Genomic DNA, 14,628 nt, shown 5'->3' with positions numbered 1-14,628 from the left:
AGCACTACTGGGTTTGTAAGTAACATTTGCAGCATGGGACTCTTAATTAGAACATGGAATTGAGGCAGTTTGCCAGTCAGTGGAATACTGTTCTAATTGCTGTGCAATGCATGTTGCACGGAGTCCCTGCCACACTTCATAGATGCCAACTAACCTTCAGAGATACAGCTATGGTATACCTACACTGCACCTGAAATGTGCTATTGCACAGGTACATCAGCGGCATCTATGAGTTAGGATTGCTTCGCACATCCACCTAAATGCAGAGTGAGACCTAAGAATTGTTAACTTTTCAGAGAGTGGGACAGTTAACTCCAGCATGTTAGTTGTTCACTGAATGCTACAGAATTCTCTGCCAAAAAAAAAAAAAGCTTCTAGGAGAGGAAATTCGCTCTTATACAAGGTGCGTACCCCTTTCTAATGAATTTATATTGGAGGTACTCATGTAGGATTTTCAGATGTGTTTACTGTTCCCATTGAAGTCCATGCCCAGAAAGGACAAACTCACTTTTTTTTTTTTCCTTGAACAGCTCTCGTTCACAGCGGTTAGGAGAACAGAAAGTCACTGAATGATTTAGAGAATCATAGATCTTGTTTATGTTGGTAATTTCTAGGAAATATTATATTAGCATTGGTGGAAACTCTAGTGCAGACTTGCTGCTGGCATTCTTGACCACAGTTCATCTAGACTTGATGTGATCAGACTTAAACAAAACAAAGACCCTAGCAGCTACTCTGTTAGTGCTTGCGCTGGTGGAGTTCACCAGAAATGTGGGTACAAGTGGGAGACTTCCTGAAAAGTGCCAGTGCAGAAGCAGTTGTAACTGCAGTGACATGCATTTTCATAAACAGTTTTAGGGTGTTGACTGGTGCTTTTGTCACCTGAACTCTTGAGCTTTGTGTGAGGTTTTTGAGTTTTGCATGAAAGGGTTACTGAATGTTATGTCTCCACTTCCCTTGGAATATAGCGTACTTAGGCAGCACGCTTATGATCATTTTACAGTTACAGGACGAAGTATACCTAAACCAGGTGTTTGTCTAATCTGTTCTTCAAAACCTCCAATGATGGGGATTCCACAACCTGCCCTGGAAGCCTATTCTAGTACTCAGCTATCCTTATCATTAGGTTTTCCTACCACCTAACTTAAATCTCCCTTGCTGCTGATTTGCTGCTTGTCCTCCTTTCAGTGGCCATGGAGAACACTTGGTTGCTGTTCTTTTTATAACCACACTTAATATAGTTGAAGACAATCGGGTCCTCATTCAGTCTTTTCTCAAGACTAAATATGCTAAGTTTTTTTGTTTTTTTTTTTTAAACCTTTCCTCATAGGCCACGTTTTCAAAACTTTCATTTTTGTTGCTCTCCTTTAGATGCCCTCCAATTTGTCCACATCTCTAAGAGTATTTTAAATTTGTTTAAAAAATACATCAGCTTATTTAATGGTCCTTGGAGACAGATGTTCTGTTTCTATGGAGCATGTGCCACAAAAGAAACCTCTTCCCTATGTAACCCCATTAATAATGTGCTAACTCTGATTAAAAGGTGCTATGGATGGGAATTGGGGGCTATTTAAATTAATCAGTGCGCACATAACCCTTGGCCACTCTGCTCAAAGCACCAAGTTGTGTTAATTGCAACAGTGGGCATGAGGTCACTAAATAGCCATTTATTGGTAATCACTTACAGCACTTTAGCCAGCCCACTCCCCTAGCACTGAAGATGTTAAGAGATGAGAGTTTAGCATGGGCCTGCATGTATTGTGGAAATGCTCTTTGAAAGCAGCTTGAGGTGTGGCTGTGCTCTGGAAAATGACTGTGAAAAATTGTACCTTCTTGCTACACCCATCAGCTCCTTGTGTCTGTTCAGAATCAGATCCATCAAGTTTAGTGACAAACAGAAAGGAAAAGCAGCAGAAATAAGAGCCTGGCTGAGCTAGCACAATTTAATGGGATGGATGTCATTGTTTAAGTTCCAGCCAGTAATAGCTGTGCAAACCTCCAGAGGCAATTATTGCACAGTAGTCTCCATGGCCCTAATTTGTCCTTTATTACTGGTGATAATGTGATGGACAGCACCCAGCTTGATTCTTAGAGCCTAAGATGAGCCTGGTGAGCTGGCAATTGGAGAAGATATCAACCTGTCCTCTTAACAAAGCTCATTGATCTGAAAAGCATTGCAGGGCAATAAATGTAGAAATACCATTTTACAATCATTTTTCAGAGATGAGTCTTAGTGAAATGAATCTGGGCTGGGTTAATGAAGCTGTATTAATTTACAGCTGTTGAAATCTGGTCTTGTGGGTGTAGAACAGAAGGAGATGGGTAGAGTTGACCCCTATTTTATCTGGGATGTCAAGTGGCAGCCAAAGACCTCAATCTACAAGAAGTCATAGCAATTTTTCAGGAATTATAGGATCAGCAGCTAAATGTAACTGTCTATCTTTCCCTCTCCAACAAGCCAGGGCCTGAGATGCTGTTTCTCAAGCACAAGAGAGCTATTTATAAAAAGGTGAAAATAAAGCTGGCCCCATGCTTTGACAGGAGCAGTCAGTCAATACAGCAAGGCTGATCATATAGTCTTTCTGCAGCATAGTGGGAGGAGAGGCACTACTTGCTGTCTCTTACAGAGAAAATAAGGCTTTCAGGGATTCAACTCCTGAAAGATCATTGCAGTAGCATTGTGACAGCTCCCATAGTGTACAGGATGCAGTTGAGATCATCTATCATGCCAGACTGAATCCATGTGAAGCAATAAATGAAGTAGTTCACCAGAGATGGATAAATAGCTGTAATGGTTCCAGACTGAAATAAAATACAGAAGTGCACTTACAGGGCCCTGGCATAGAAGAGTAAGGAGCTACTGTACTAACTATACAGGCAACAAAGCTGATCTGTAGCCAACTGCCTACTTGTTTCTCCAGATGTGAAACTGGCTTTATTATGGCGCTGATTGTGAAAGCACCCATATCGCCCACTGACTAAAGATTAAGTGTGATTCCATTATCGTAAACAAACAGGGAAAGAACTTCTCCCATCTATGTGAGCCTTATCCACTAATCTCAGTCAAATGGGATCAGCCAATACACTTTGATACATTTATGTGCCTATTCAGATTTTTAAAGTGTTGCAAAGCTCAAGGTACATGTGCAAGTCAATTTAAAATCATGATTGGCTCAATGCCTATGACTCTTCCCATTAGCTCCCTAGCAAAGCTTCCCAGCCTGCTCCCTCAGAGAGAGTTTGGGTGATAGGCCTTGCAGCATGCCCAGGCATTCAGTAAATTTGGTCTCTGTCAGCCCAATGAGCGTAGTAAATTCCAGAACTGAAGATCATTCACTTAAAATGCCTGAACACCAGCACCCTCCTGTTTGCATGTGGGCACTTCTACTGAATTGTTAGAGCAGCTTCTAGAGGCCTCAACTGTGACCTGGGCCCTCGTGCCCTAGATGCTGCACAAACACATAGGAAGAGACAGCCCCTCCCCAAAGAGTTCACAACCTAACTAGACAAAGGGTGGGTGGGAGAAAGGGAGTATTATAAATCCCCATTTCACAGTTGAGGAACAGGGAGAATAAGTGACTTGCCCACAGTTACACAGGAAGTCAGTGGCAGAGCAAGTAACTGAATGCAGATCTCCTTTGTCCTGCTCTAGTGTTTCAGTCAAATCCACAAAGGGACTTAGGCATTGCAACACTGAGCATCATGGCACCTAACTTTTAGATACCTACAAAATGACAGGAATAACACTGTGATCCACAAAACCAACTTAGGCACCTAGGTTCGTTATCCAATGAATGGGGAAAGAGAGGTGCCTTAGACCAAATTTATAATATAATCATAATATAGTGATGAATCCTGATCACGTGCCATCTGAGGCACATTGCGCATATGCTAAGGGGAAGGTGCCTTAGACTGCAATCTGCATAGCTAGCACCCTAAGTAGGGAGCCACCAAAGTGCTAAGCCCCACCCCTCTCTCAGGGATAGGTGCCTTAATCCAGACTTTGGGGAGGTGCCTAGCACTGCTAGTGATCCATGACCAGGAACCCTTCTCCTGACTTTGGAACCTCCCTTGCTCTACACAAAATGGCCAGAGGAGGATGTGGTGGTGGTGGTGGTAATGCCCATCTTTTGCTTTTTTCCCAAGTGATTAGAGCACTCACCTGGGATGTGGGAGAGACAGGTTCAATTCCCCCCTCCCTGGGGGGGGGGAGAATTTGAACTGGGAGCACCTACCTCTAACCATTGGGCTATAGGTTATTCTGATGTGGGGCCTCCCTCAATCTCTCCTGGTAAAGCCCTTGCTCTCTGGATAAATAAAGAGTGATTGGGCCAGAGCGAGACAGTGGGGGTGATTCTGTAGTCCAGTGGTTAGGGCACCCTGCTGCAGGCAGGAGACCCTAAGTCAAGTTCCCCTGCTCCAGTCACTCTTTCTTTAGTTATCCAGAGTGCAACAGCTTCAACAGGGGACACTGAGGGCATGCCCTAACAAAATACCCCATAGCTCAGTGATTAGCACATGCTCTTGAGAGATGGGAGACCCCTGTTCCAGTCCTTTCTACCCCTCTGGTAAAAAGGCTGGGAATTAAGCCTGAGTCTCCTACATTCCAGGTGAGTGCAGTAACCACTGGGCTACAAGGTAGGCTCCTCCTCCAGCCAGCATTTGACTGGGGCTCCAATTCAGTAGATGTGCTCAGAGGGCCCCTACTGGATTGAGCCTCTAGGTCAAGTTAGATGCCTAAATCTGAGGTTAGGTGCCTAAATAGCTTTGTGGATTCCACCCTTAACCACAAACAAAACCATCCTCTCTGAGCTTTAGCAGCTCATCTTACCTCATCCATCAAAAGAGAACATAGGCAGTCTCCAAGGTATGCAGAAAGAACCCAAATCTTAAAGGGCTTTATAGATCAAAGCCAAGACTTTCAATTGCACTGGGAAACAAATTGGAAGCCAGTGCAGTCGCTGGAGCACCAGTATAATCTGCCTCCTGTATAAAGCATGGGGCAGCTGCATATGACACTAGCTAAAATATCCAAGTGATCTTAATTGCTTCAGCACAAGGCAGCAATCCAGTCTGGAAGTGACAAATGCACAGATCACTGCATCGAGGCCTGCACCAGAAGGAGAAAATCTCTGGGCCAACTGCCAATTTAAGACCCACATCAACAAAGTACCTAATCCCACTGAACAAGGACAGGAGAGGCAACAGCAAGGGAAAGTGACTTGCCCCAGATCACAAACCAGGTCAGTGACAGAGTCAGGAACAGCAACCAACGTTCCTGAGTTCCAGTCCAGTGACCTCTCCATTGGACTACACCACTTCTCAAAGAACTCTGCTGAACACTATCTCTGTGTCTAATGCAAGAAGAAGATCACTTCTATTCATTCCCTTCATCTGATGGATGATGTTTAGTAGTCACTGCATTTTATGATTAATGATTTCCCTGGGATAAAATCAGGCTGGTCAGTGTGAATTAGTAGCAGGGGGGCGAGAGAGCATTTTGCTAAGATGTTTTTTGGCAGCATTTTATTGTCTAAATTAGTTAATGATATAAACTGGTCAATATGAAGATCAGTCTTCTGGATCTGCATCTTTTCTCAGGAGTATCGATATGTTGGCTTCCAAGCAGGAAGTGGGCAATTTTCCCTGTTCAAGAGAGTGAGGGAACATTTGAACTATTCAAGGCTATAGAAACTCCTGAAAAGATTTACAGAGCTGGCTGCTAATGCCAGCTGACCCTGGAGATTAGCCAGTTGGAAAGGCCCATATGACATTTTGAACTTTGATGATATCTGCTTCCAACTGCACTTTATGTCCTTTTTTCCTTTGAACTGTTATGGTTTCAAAAACTGTCCATTTTTGTTACCAGGGGAACTCCTGAGGGTGAATACAGATTTTCGTAGAACTTTAAAAACTCATGTCTGTGATGCTGATTATTTTTAATTAGCTGTTCTTTTATTTTTGTTTTCCATTATGATTGTGGGTCGGACATTACCAGTATGATGTATTTTTGAAAGCACATGGCCAGCTTTATTTCCATATTCAAAATACTTGTGATGTGTGTATGAGAGAGCTGTTTGTGGCACAGATGTGAGAATGCAGCTGAATTTCTGCAGTTTAAGCTGTGATTTCTTGGGAAGCACCAAAGATCTATTGTGGAAGAGATTTTAGTTTCATTTCTAAGATCAATTGTGCGGCTGAAAGGGTTGTACTGTGTATGTATGTATTGCTCTTTGTCTAAACAGAGCTACAGGGAAAGCTAGGACCCAGGGGAATTCCTCTCCTAGCACAGAGTTGAAAGAGGCCACCTGAACCCTTTGAACCTGAGTCACTGAAGATTTCCCTGCTGCACACATTCCTAATAGAGAGGCTGATAATGAGAGCTCACTGTATTCAGGAAAAAACTTGCTAGAGGGCCCCTCCATTTTGCTCAGAAGGCTTGGGCAGATCTTGGAGTCTAGCCCTCTCTGTATGTGGTTTTGTTTATGTATATTCTGCTTTTCTTATAGAAGTAGCCAATCCAGGAATGCTGGGCAGGACATGGGAGTCTGGCTTCCTTTGTTTAGTGATATCTAGTGCTAATGAATAAGGTCTCTTGGAGAAGGTGGCTTCCTTTTATGGAAGGAGATTGGAACTGTGAGACAACCGTACACTTCTTTATAGTTCATGCTGATTTATGCAAGGTCGCTGGCAGTGAGTCCTCTGGTGGCTGTGATTTCATGACTCTGTAAATGATGCTTCTGACCTTGCATGTATTGCAAAGATCTGGCTGGATGTCCCTGCAGGGCTCTACTAGCCTAGACGTCTCTCTGTTCAGCTGGCCTTATAGGAAGGTCAAGGAGGTGGCTGACTATGAAAGTTGAATCTGATCATAAATGTGGGAGGTCTCCCACTCTGAGATTTGGTTTGTTTGAGTGTCCTGTGTGTGAGTCCCAGAATGGAAATAGTAATGCTGGACAGTCCACTGTGCTATATCTCCCCTTCCCTGCTATAGATCTGGTTCTTGTCTGATCTGGTTTTTGAGTCACCAGACCTGAACAACTTCAGTGTGCCCACAGAAAGATGGTTCTAGGCTGACCTGGTATTTTATGCTGCTAGGATGACAGGTGTGTACAAAGTGGCTTCTCTCTATATATAAATAGGACTAAACTCTGGCAGTCTTTCTTGTTGGGATTTGAGATTGAGCGGTGGAAGAGGAGGATTACATCCTTAGCACTGTTGGCTTGGCCTAGTCCCTTTTCTGTTGCTAGGACAGGATCCACCTCTGCTCCTGTAAATGTGGAGGATGTATTTATCATTCTGCCCTCAGAGGGGTCAAACGAGGGTGAGAAAACACTCAGAATGTCACACTTCTTTGCAGTGGCTTGATCCTCAAGGGGTTTCAGGATAAAATACTTATGTGCCTGAAATGGAGCCACCCCAGGGGATGCGGGAGGGAGGGACAGCCAGTGGTGTAGTCCTGAATGGCTGTATGCTACCAGAATGCCTCCACTAGTCTCATGCTGTGCAGAGGACACCATTTTGAGAGGAAAATGGCATGCACCACAGAACTCTTGTTCGTTCAGTGTATGGTACCTGTATGTAGTTAGTACTTGATTAGTTTTAGTTTAGTTTAGCTAGAGCGCCCGGATCAGGGCATGCCCCGCGCCCCGAGTTTTAAGTCGTACGACACTTGTAGGCGCACGATGCCAGCAAAGTGCTGGAATGCCGTTCCAGCTCCACTATACACCTCTGGGGACAGCAGTCTCCTCATGCCCAGCAGCCTTTGTGATGGTGCAGGCAGGAGAGGAAAGGGAGTCTATCTGAAGCCCTGTGAAAAGCACCTGGACAACTCAACTAGTGACACTGACTCCTTGATGACTCAGGAGTCCGCCATCCTGCTTTACCTGTAACACTTACAGCTACTGTTTCTTGATGCTGTAAACTTGTGCTATTGTAGTGCTAGCATCTTTCTGAACTTCCTCTGCCAATGTGTCTGTATATGAGTTTTCTCCCTCCTGGCCCACTTTACCTGATTTTGTCTTGGCCACTTCTGTAGGGTGGGAAGATGGAAGCCATTGTGTTAAATACAGTTCTATAGCAATTAGCATATAAAGCAAGGCAGAGAGCAGCATAATAGATTTACCTTCTTCAGGAAGAGACTAAAGGGGATTTATGTTTAAAGTCTGATAGGTCTGGCAATTCACCCTGGTGTGAGAGTCCCAATACCTCTATCCTGGTAAAATAAAATAGTTGTTCTTCGAGTGATTGCTCATATGTATTCCACAGTAGGTGTGCGTGCTCGCCACATGCACTGATGTCAGACGTTTTTCCCCTAGCAGTACCCGTCGGGGAGCGCCCCTAGCACCCCCTGGAGTGACATCTCCATGGTGCGGTATAAGGGGCGCTGCGCGCTCCCCCCATCCTCAGTTCCTTGTTGCTACCAGTGAAGGTGCTTCGGAACTGCTTTGCTCCAGCTTTGCTGTAGCTTGTCCCCAGAACTCTTGTTCGTTCAGTGTATGGTACCTGTATGTAGTTAGTACTTGATTAGTTTTAGTTTAGTTTAGCTAGAGCGCCTGGGCCAGGGCATGCCCCGCGCCCCGAGTTTTAAGTCGTGCGACACTTGTAGGCACACGATGCCAGTAGTGATCCGCACGCAGACTCTTTACGCTGTTTGGGTGAAACTCATCTCAGCGATTGCTCTAAGATTTGCGAGTTGTTTAAGCCTTGGACCAAGAGAGAGAGAGACATTAGGCTCTAGGTTGTCCTCATTGAGTCGGCGTTGACCCCGACTCCGGCACGCCGCTCCGGGTCGGCACTGGGCACCGCAATGTCGGTGCATGGTGACCCTCCCGGCGTCATCTACTAGTCGGCACCACTCCCCGTCCACGGGGCACGCCACGAAGGCTAAGAAGAGGCCTTCTCCACCGCGGCACCGGAGTAAATCTGGGGCAGAGATTAGACCCGTGTTGGGCAGTCCTCGATCCCCATCGGCCTCTAGGCTTCTGACTCCAGTCGAGCGGAGTAGCCCGGTCCAGTCAGAGCAGGCTTCCCCAGATGTCCGGATGCCCTCCACGCCGGAGGCCCTGCAGGCGGCCCGGGATGTCATGTCCATGCTAGTACCAGGAGCACCGCCAATGTTGGCCCCACGCTCCAGAGAAAAGCCACCACTGGGATCTCCGCAGTCGCCCCCGACTCGGTACCGGTCTCGGTCGAGGGAACGTTCCCAACGCCGTTCGCCGCTCAGCGACCGTTCCGTGCGTAGTCCACGTGGGTCGCCATTGACTCCCACTGGGTTGTCTGACCGAGACTCCAGGCACCGCTCCACCTCGAGGCGCGAACACCGACGGGACCGAGGCAGACGCCACCAAAGGTCCTTGTCTTGGAGGGGCTATCGTAGCTGGTCGCTACACAAACGTCGACACCATTCCCGTTTGTTGTCTCGCTCCAGGACCCTGCCACGGCACTGCTCCTGCAGCCCTGGGCGTCAATTGCCGGTAAGTAGCCGTCGCAGATCCGCCCGTCGGAGCCGATCGCCACGTCGAGGTCGCGGTCTCGGGGTTGGCACCACTCCTTGTGCCACCTCTCCTCCTGGTCCAGGGATAGTGGCAGGTCATATGTTAGCCCGGCCTCCCTTTGTAGCCGTCCATCGATGGGTCAGGCCAGCCAGGCCGAACAGCCCCTCCCCCCCCCCCGGTGCCACAGCAGGTGCAGTGGCACCGGCCCCCGTGGCCAGCACAATTGTACCAGTGGGCACCATGGCCCCCAATACAGCCCCCAGTGGGGGTTTGCTCGATGGCCAGAGCCTCAGAAGGGCCGTCGGCCTCCCTCTCCCGGCTTCCAAGGAAAGAGTCGGTGGGAAGTACATCCTCGGCACCGTGCTCGGAGACCGACCAGGTGGTTGTGACCAGTGGACACGCAAAGTACGGTGCCGGCCTCCTTGCCCTCCCATTGTGAGACGATTATGGCCCCTCCTCCCTCCGTCCCACAGGAGGACTCTAAGGCCCACCAAGAACTAGTAAAAGGGTGGCATCAAGCCTCAACGTCCAGGCAGAGGAGGTGGAGGAGCCCTCGGACTCCCTGTTTAACGTACTGTCCGCCTCAGTACCAGGCAGGGTGGCCTTGCCTCTCCATGAAGGGGTGGCGAAAATTTCAAATGCCCTATTGCAAACACCAGCTTCATTGGCCCCCATCTCTAAGAGAGCAGAACACAAGTATTTTGTGCCCACCAAGGGGCATGAATACCTATACACCCACCCTGCCCATAACTCCCTGGTGGTCAAGTCGGTCAACCACAGGGAGCGGCAGGGCCAACCAGCCCCTACTCCGAAAAACAAAGATTCAAGGAGGCTGGACTAATTTGGAAGGAAAATTTATTCATCCGCGAGCTTCCAGTTACGGGTGGCGAACCATCAGGCTCTCCTGGGCCGGTATGAGTTCAACCTGTGGGGCTCTTTGCCCAAGTTCAAGGACTCCCTCCAGGAGCGTGACAGGAAGGAGTTCAAAGCGCTGGTGGAGAAGGCTACAGCAGCTGCCAGGGCAACCCTGCAGGCAGTGTCGGATGTGGCGGAGATGGCCGCGCGGTCCATGGCCTCCACGGTGTCCATGAGAAGGGTGTCATGTTTCCTGTTCTCTGGGCTATGTGTTTATATATTTTTAAAAAATGTTTAAGACTCTCTGAAGCAGAGAATAACCCACTGGGCTCTCCAGTGAGCGTTTAAAAGAGAACTGGATAAATTCATGGAGGTTAAGTCCATTAATGGCTATTAGCCAGGATGGGTAAGGAATGGTGTCCCTAGCCTCTGTTTGTCAGAGGGTGGAGATGGATGGCAGGAGAGAGATCACTTGATCATTACCTGTTAGGTTCACTCCCTCTGGGGCACCTGGCATTGGCCACTGTCAGTAGACAGGATACTGGGCTGGATGGACCTTTGGTCTGACCCAGTACGGCCGTTCTTATGTTCTTATGATGAGAAACTCTGCTAAGAAATTGCCTTGATCAGTGATGCAACACACTTGTGTTCTTTCTTTCTCCAAGTGACAGTCATCTGAAGACCCAAAAAGAGGAACATGAGAAAAAATAGAAAATGAAACTGAAGTTGCTCCAAGAAGAACTTCTGAATGAGTTTCAATTTCATGAGTCACCAGTTTTCATGAAAACCACTTCCAGTAATTTATTCATAACTCTTTTATTTTGAATAAAGCACCATAGACTCACATGACACTTATTAGACAAAAGGCACACACTCTGTCCTGAGGAGTACAGTTTAAGTAAGAAAAGACTAAATATCACGCAGGCCCTGTTTCTGCTGACTCTGAGATCTTGCACGAGAACCAGTGTAGCTTCATCAGTGGCTAGCAATAGTGGGTGTTAACTGTAGAAAAATGAACCCATTTGATGTAAAAGTCATTGTGGTGCTTTAACATGGAAACTCCCATGTCACACCTTAGCCACTCTTCAGAAGTGAATTGGCAGCGAGGATTGAAATGCATGTCAGAAAGGTATATTACTAGCCTTGACTTGTGTAAGCCAGCACTTGAATTAAGAAGGGCTGGGGCCAGAAACTGGTGTAGGAAGGGGAGCCAGATCTCCCCACTCCTTATGTGGCACTCTCTTACTTGGCCTTTCCCCATAACCCCTAGCTAAGCTTTGGCTAGCTTCACCTTAACCTTTACTTCCCTTAGAAGAATGCATACTGATCCCTGTTAAGTGCATCCCTGTTACATGCTGTAAGGCTCATTAGTCTCTAGTGGTGTAACTATTTGCTATGTTGTTGCTTGTTGTTTTCGTCTTATTCCTCATTTATATCTTCAGTTGTGAATTCCTTTTATTCCCGTCCTTGTCGAGCCTGAATCCTTCTAAACTATAACGGTTCCAAATACCAGATTCCCCTACAGGTCAGAGGCACATATGTCACCATACAGCCCTCTCTTTGTGCTATTACCTAGTGTGAGTTCATGGCACAAAGAGAGGAGTAATAAACAGAGATGGCCAAGATTTTCAAAATGTGTGCTCAGAACAGGAGCAACAAACTGCCTTGTATCATGACCCTGACTAGTTGTATGGTTGTTCCTGAGCACTGGGCTACACATGCTGGTTTACTGCTCTAGAGTTTTTGTAAGGGCTGCTCACGCTGATTTGCTGTCATAAGGGTGTGGTGCTGGCAGTGGCACGATTTCTTATTTTTATAAGAATTCTATTGAAATGGGTGCTTGGAAAGACGCATAGGAAGAACTATGTGAACTCTGCAAACATATAACAGGGTGAAAGGGCTGGTAGCATTATTGGCCTTGTAGCCTTGACAGTCTCTGTTCCACTATTTGCTGAGTAAAAACTGCTGACTCTGCTTCCGATCAGCTCCTGCCTTCATGCCTGGTCTGTCATTTGGTGCCATTGCTTTATTTTGAAGTCCTGCCCGCCACGCTCCTGACACACACTTCCCGGGTGACCTTGGTCCTGGCTGTTGTCCTGTTGTATTCATTGACTGTTTTTGGCTTCACCCCAGTGGGTCTAAAGGCAAACATTGTGTAGATCAACAGAATTCACGTTACAAGAGTGACTGAAGGATTGCTTGTGTGCAGAAATGCTGGGCTGAAATATGGGAGGGGATCAGCCCCTCAGCACAGTGCGATGCTCAGCAAATCAAAGGCATAACTGCAGTGTTGTCAGCTCATGCAGTTTTATCTTGCCTTTCAATCGCTTAAGAAAAGAAAAGCCCCAGCTCCTGAAGTCATTTGACTACATGAGAATCTCAGTTTCTGGTCATTTTAAAAAAGTAAGTTTCTAGCCCTGCTGGGTGCAGAGAAAAGCTTGAAAATATGAAGGCTCAAAAAACACAAGGCAAATAAAACCCCCCAAAACTAATTTATTTTTAAAATCTCCTGGATTTTGGTGGGCCTAAGTCATGACTTCAAATGCTTGGGGTTGGCCACACTTTAGCTGAACAAGTTTCCACCTGCAGGTGGGAGATGCAGGAACGACTGGCGGGGGGTGGGGGGGGTGGAAATCTGGAAAACGTGGACCTGAGAACTGCTCAGCAGTTCTACAGAGGAAGAGGTTCATCCTTGGAGGAACTGGTGTGACAATTGGATGGTAACATGAGTCTGGGTTGAGAGGCCTCATTCTATGATGTAACAGGATTGACCCATCTCTGTAGAGAATCAGTATGGCCAGAATTTTCTCTCCGGTCTGGTTCTCTTGTCCTGGGCCAGCAGAAGTTGGGAGTGCACAGGGCTGATGCTTGCAGTTGATCGAGGAACAGCACTGATGGACTCTGAAGGGAGGTCTGCTCACCTGCTGCCAGCTGGAAGTATAGTGGCTCTGGGGGAGAGGACTAGCAAGAGAACAACCTGAGCCCCATGATGCAGACACACCTCTTTTACCGTATAATGTTCTGACATTGCTGGATTGAGCCTGACAATACAAATGGGCATTTGTTGTTGCATTCACCTAAAGAATAGTCCTGTGGTGGTGTTGGTGCACACCTAAAACACAAGGCCCTTTTGCATAAACTCAAGGAACCTCTTTATTCACAGCCAGAAACCTGGCAAATAGTGCCCATAGAGACTAGCAGCTTCTCTGATGGCATAGATTGATTCTTGCCTCCTGTGCAGCTACAGTAGCTTCATTGTTTCAGGGTTCATCCCAGAATCCATAGTGAATCCATTGGTTTCCCAGTACCCTTTGCCTGCTCTCACCTCTCTGCTCCCTCTCTCTCTCTCTCTCCAGGGGTTTACATGGTTATACAGATAGTCGTAATGCTTTCTATGTTATGCCTGTAAGAAGGACATGAGATTATTTTTAGGGGGAAAGGCAATATGCCGCGTTTATTGAAGATACAACAATTAGCATATGCATTTAATTACACCACACACACATACTGTCCCGCCAGTCGATGTTACAGTTACTAGTCCAGGGTCCAGATCAATCTAGTGGCCAGCTAGGTTGATCACAGGTAGGGAGAAGCCGGGTTCTGTCGGTCACAACACAATGCTCCAGGGAAGTCTTGGCAGGACAAACCCAAAGTTTCATGGCAAGGTACCCTGTTTATATAGTGATTTTTTTTTTATTGGGACTAATGAGTTTTGCACCGTCATGCTGTAATCAATTGTTTGACGCGTGCTTGTTTTTAATTGTTTTTTTTATTTTGTTTTTTTATTAATTTTTTTAGGGAGTTATTCTATGCTGGTTTTGATTACAGCTATTTTGTCCCCATTAATAGGTGCTTGTTTTTTTTTTAGAGTCATTAATTTGCCCTTCTCTGACATTTCAATAGGGGTGTGTAGCAGCCTCTTGGCACTCTTGCGTTTGTCTCCGGTTCCTCCCTAGACCATCTGGTTCAGCGATGGCCTTTACACTTATTTTTTAACACACACATTTTTTATTTACACACAAAACAGAATTAATTTACACAGAACATTTTGAACAGGAACATCAAGTTGCAATGCAAAAGAAAACAATCATGGCATTCTTTTACCTATTTTAAAATGCTAAACCTACAACAAAATGGTGACCGGCAAAGGTTTGTTACTGCCTTGAAATTAGTCCAGACACAAAGACATTTTGGCTGATGCATTTCTACCAATGGCGTATTAGGCCTTTTTTTCCCTTTCTTCTATTTAAAGAGGGTGGCTAGCAGGATATGGTCA

The sequence above is a fragment of the Terrapene carolina genome, unplaced genomic scaffold, assembly GCF_002925995.2.
Source record: "Terrapene carolina triunguis isolate 2854851 unplaced genomic scaffold, T_m_triunguis-2.0 Scaffold250, whole genome shotgun sequence".
Classification (NCBI taxonomy): domain Eukaryota; kingdom Metazoa; phylum Chordata; order Testudines; family Emydidae; genus Terrapene; species Terrapene triunguis.
Note: the sequence above shows the minus strand (reverse complement) of the source record.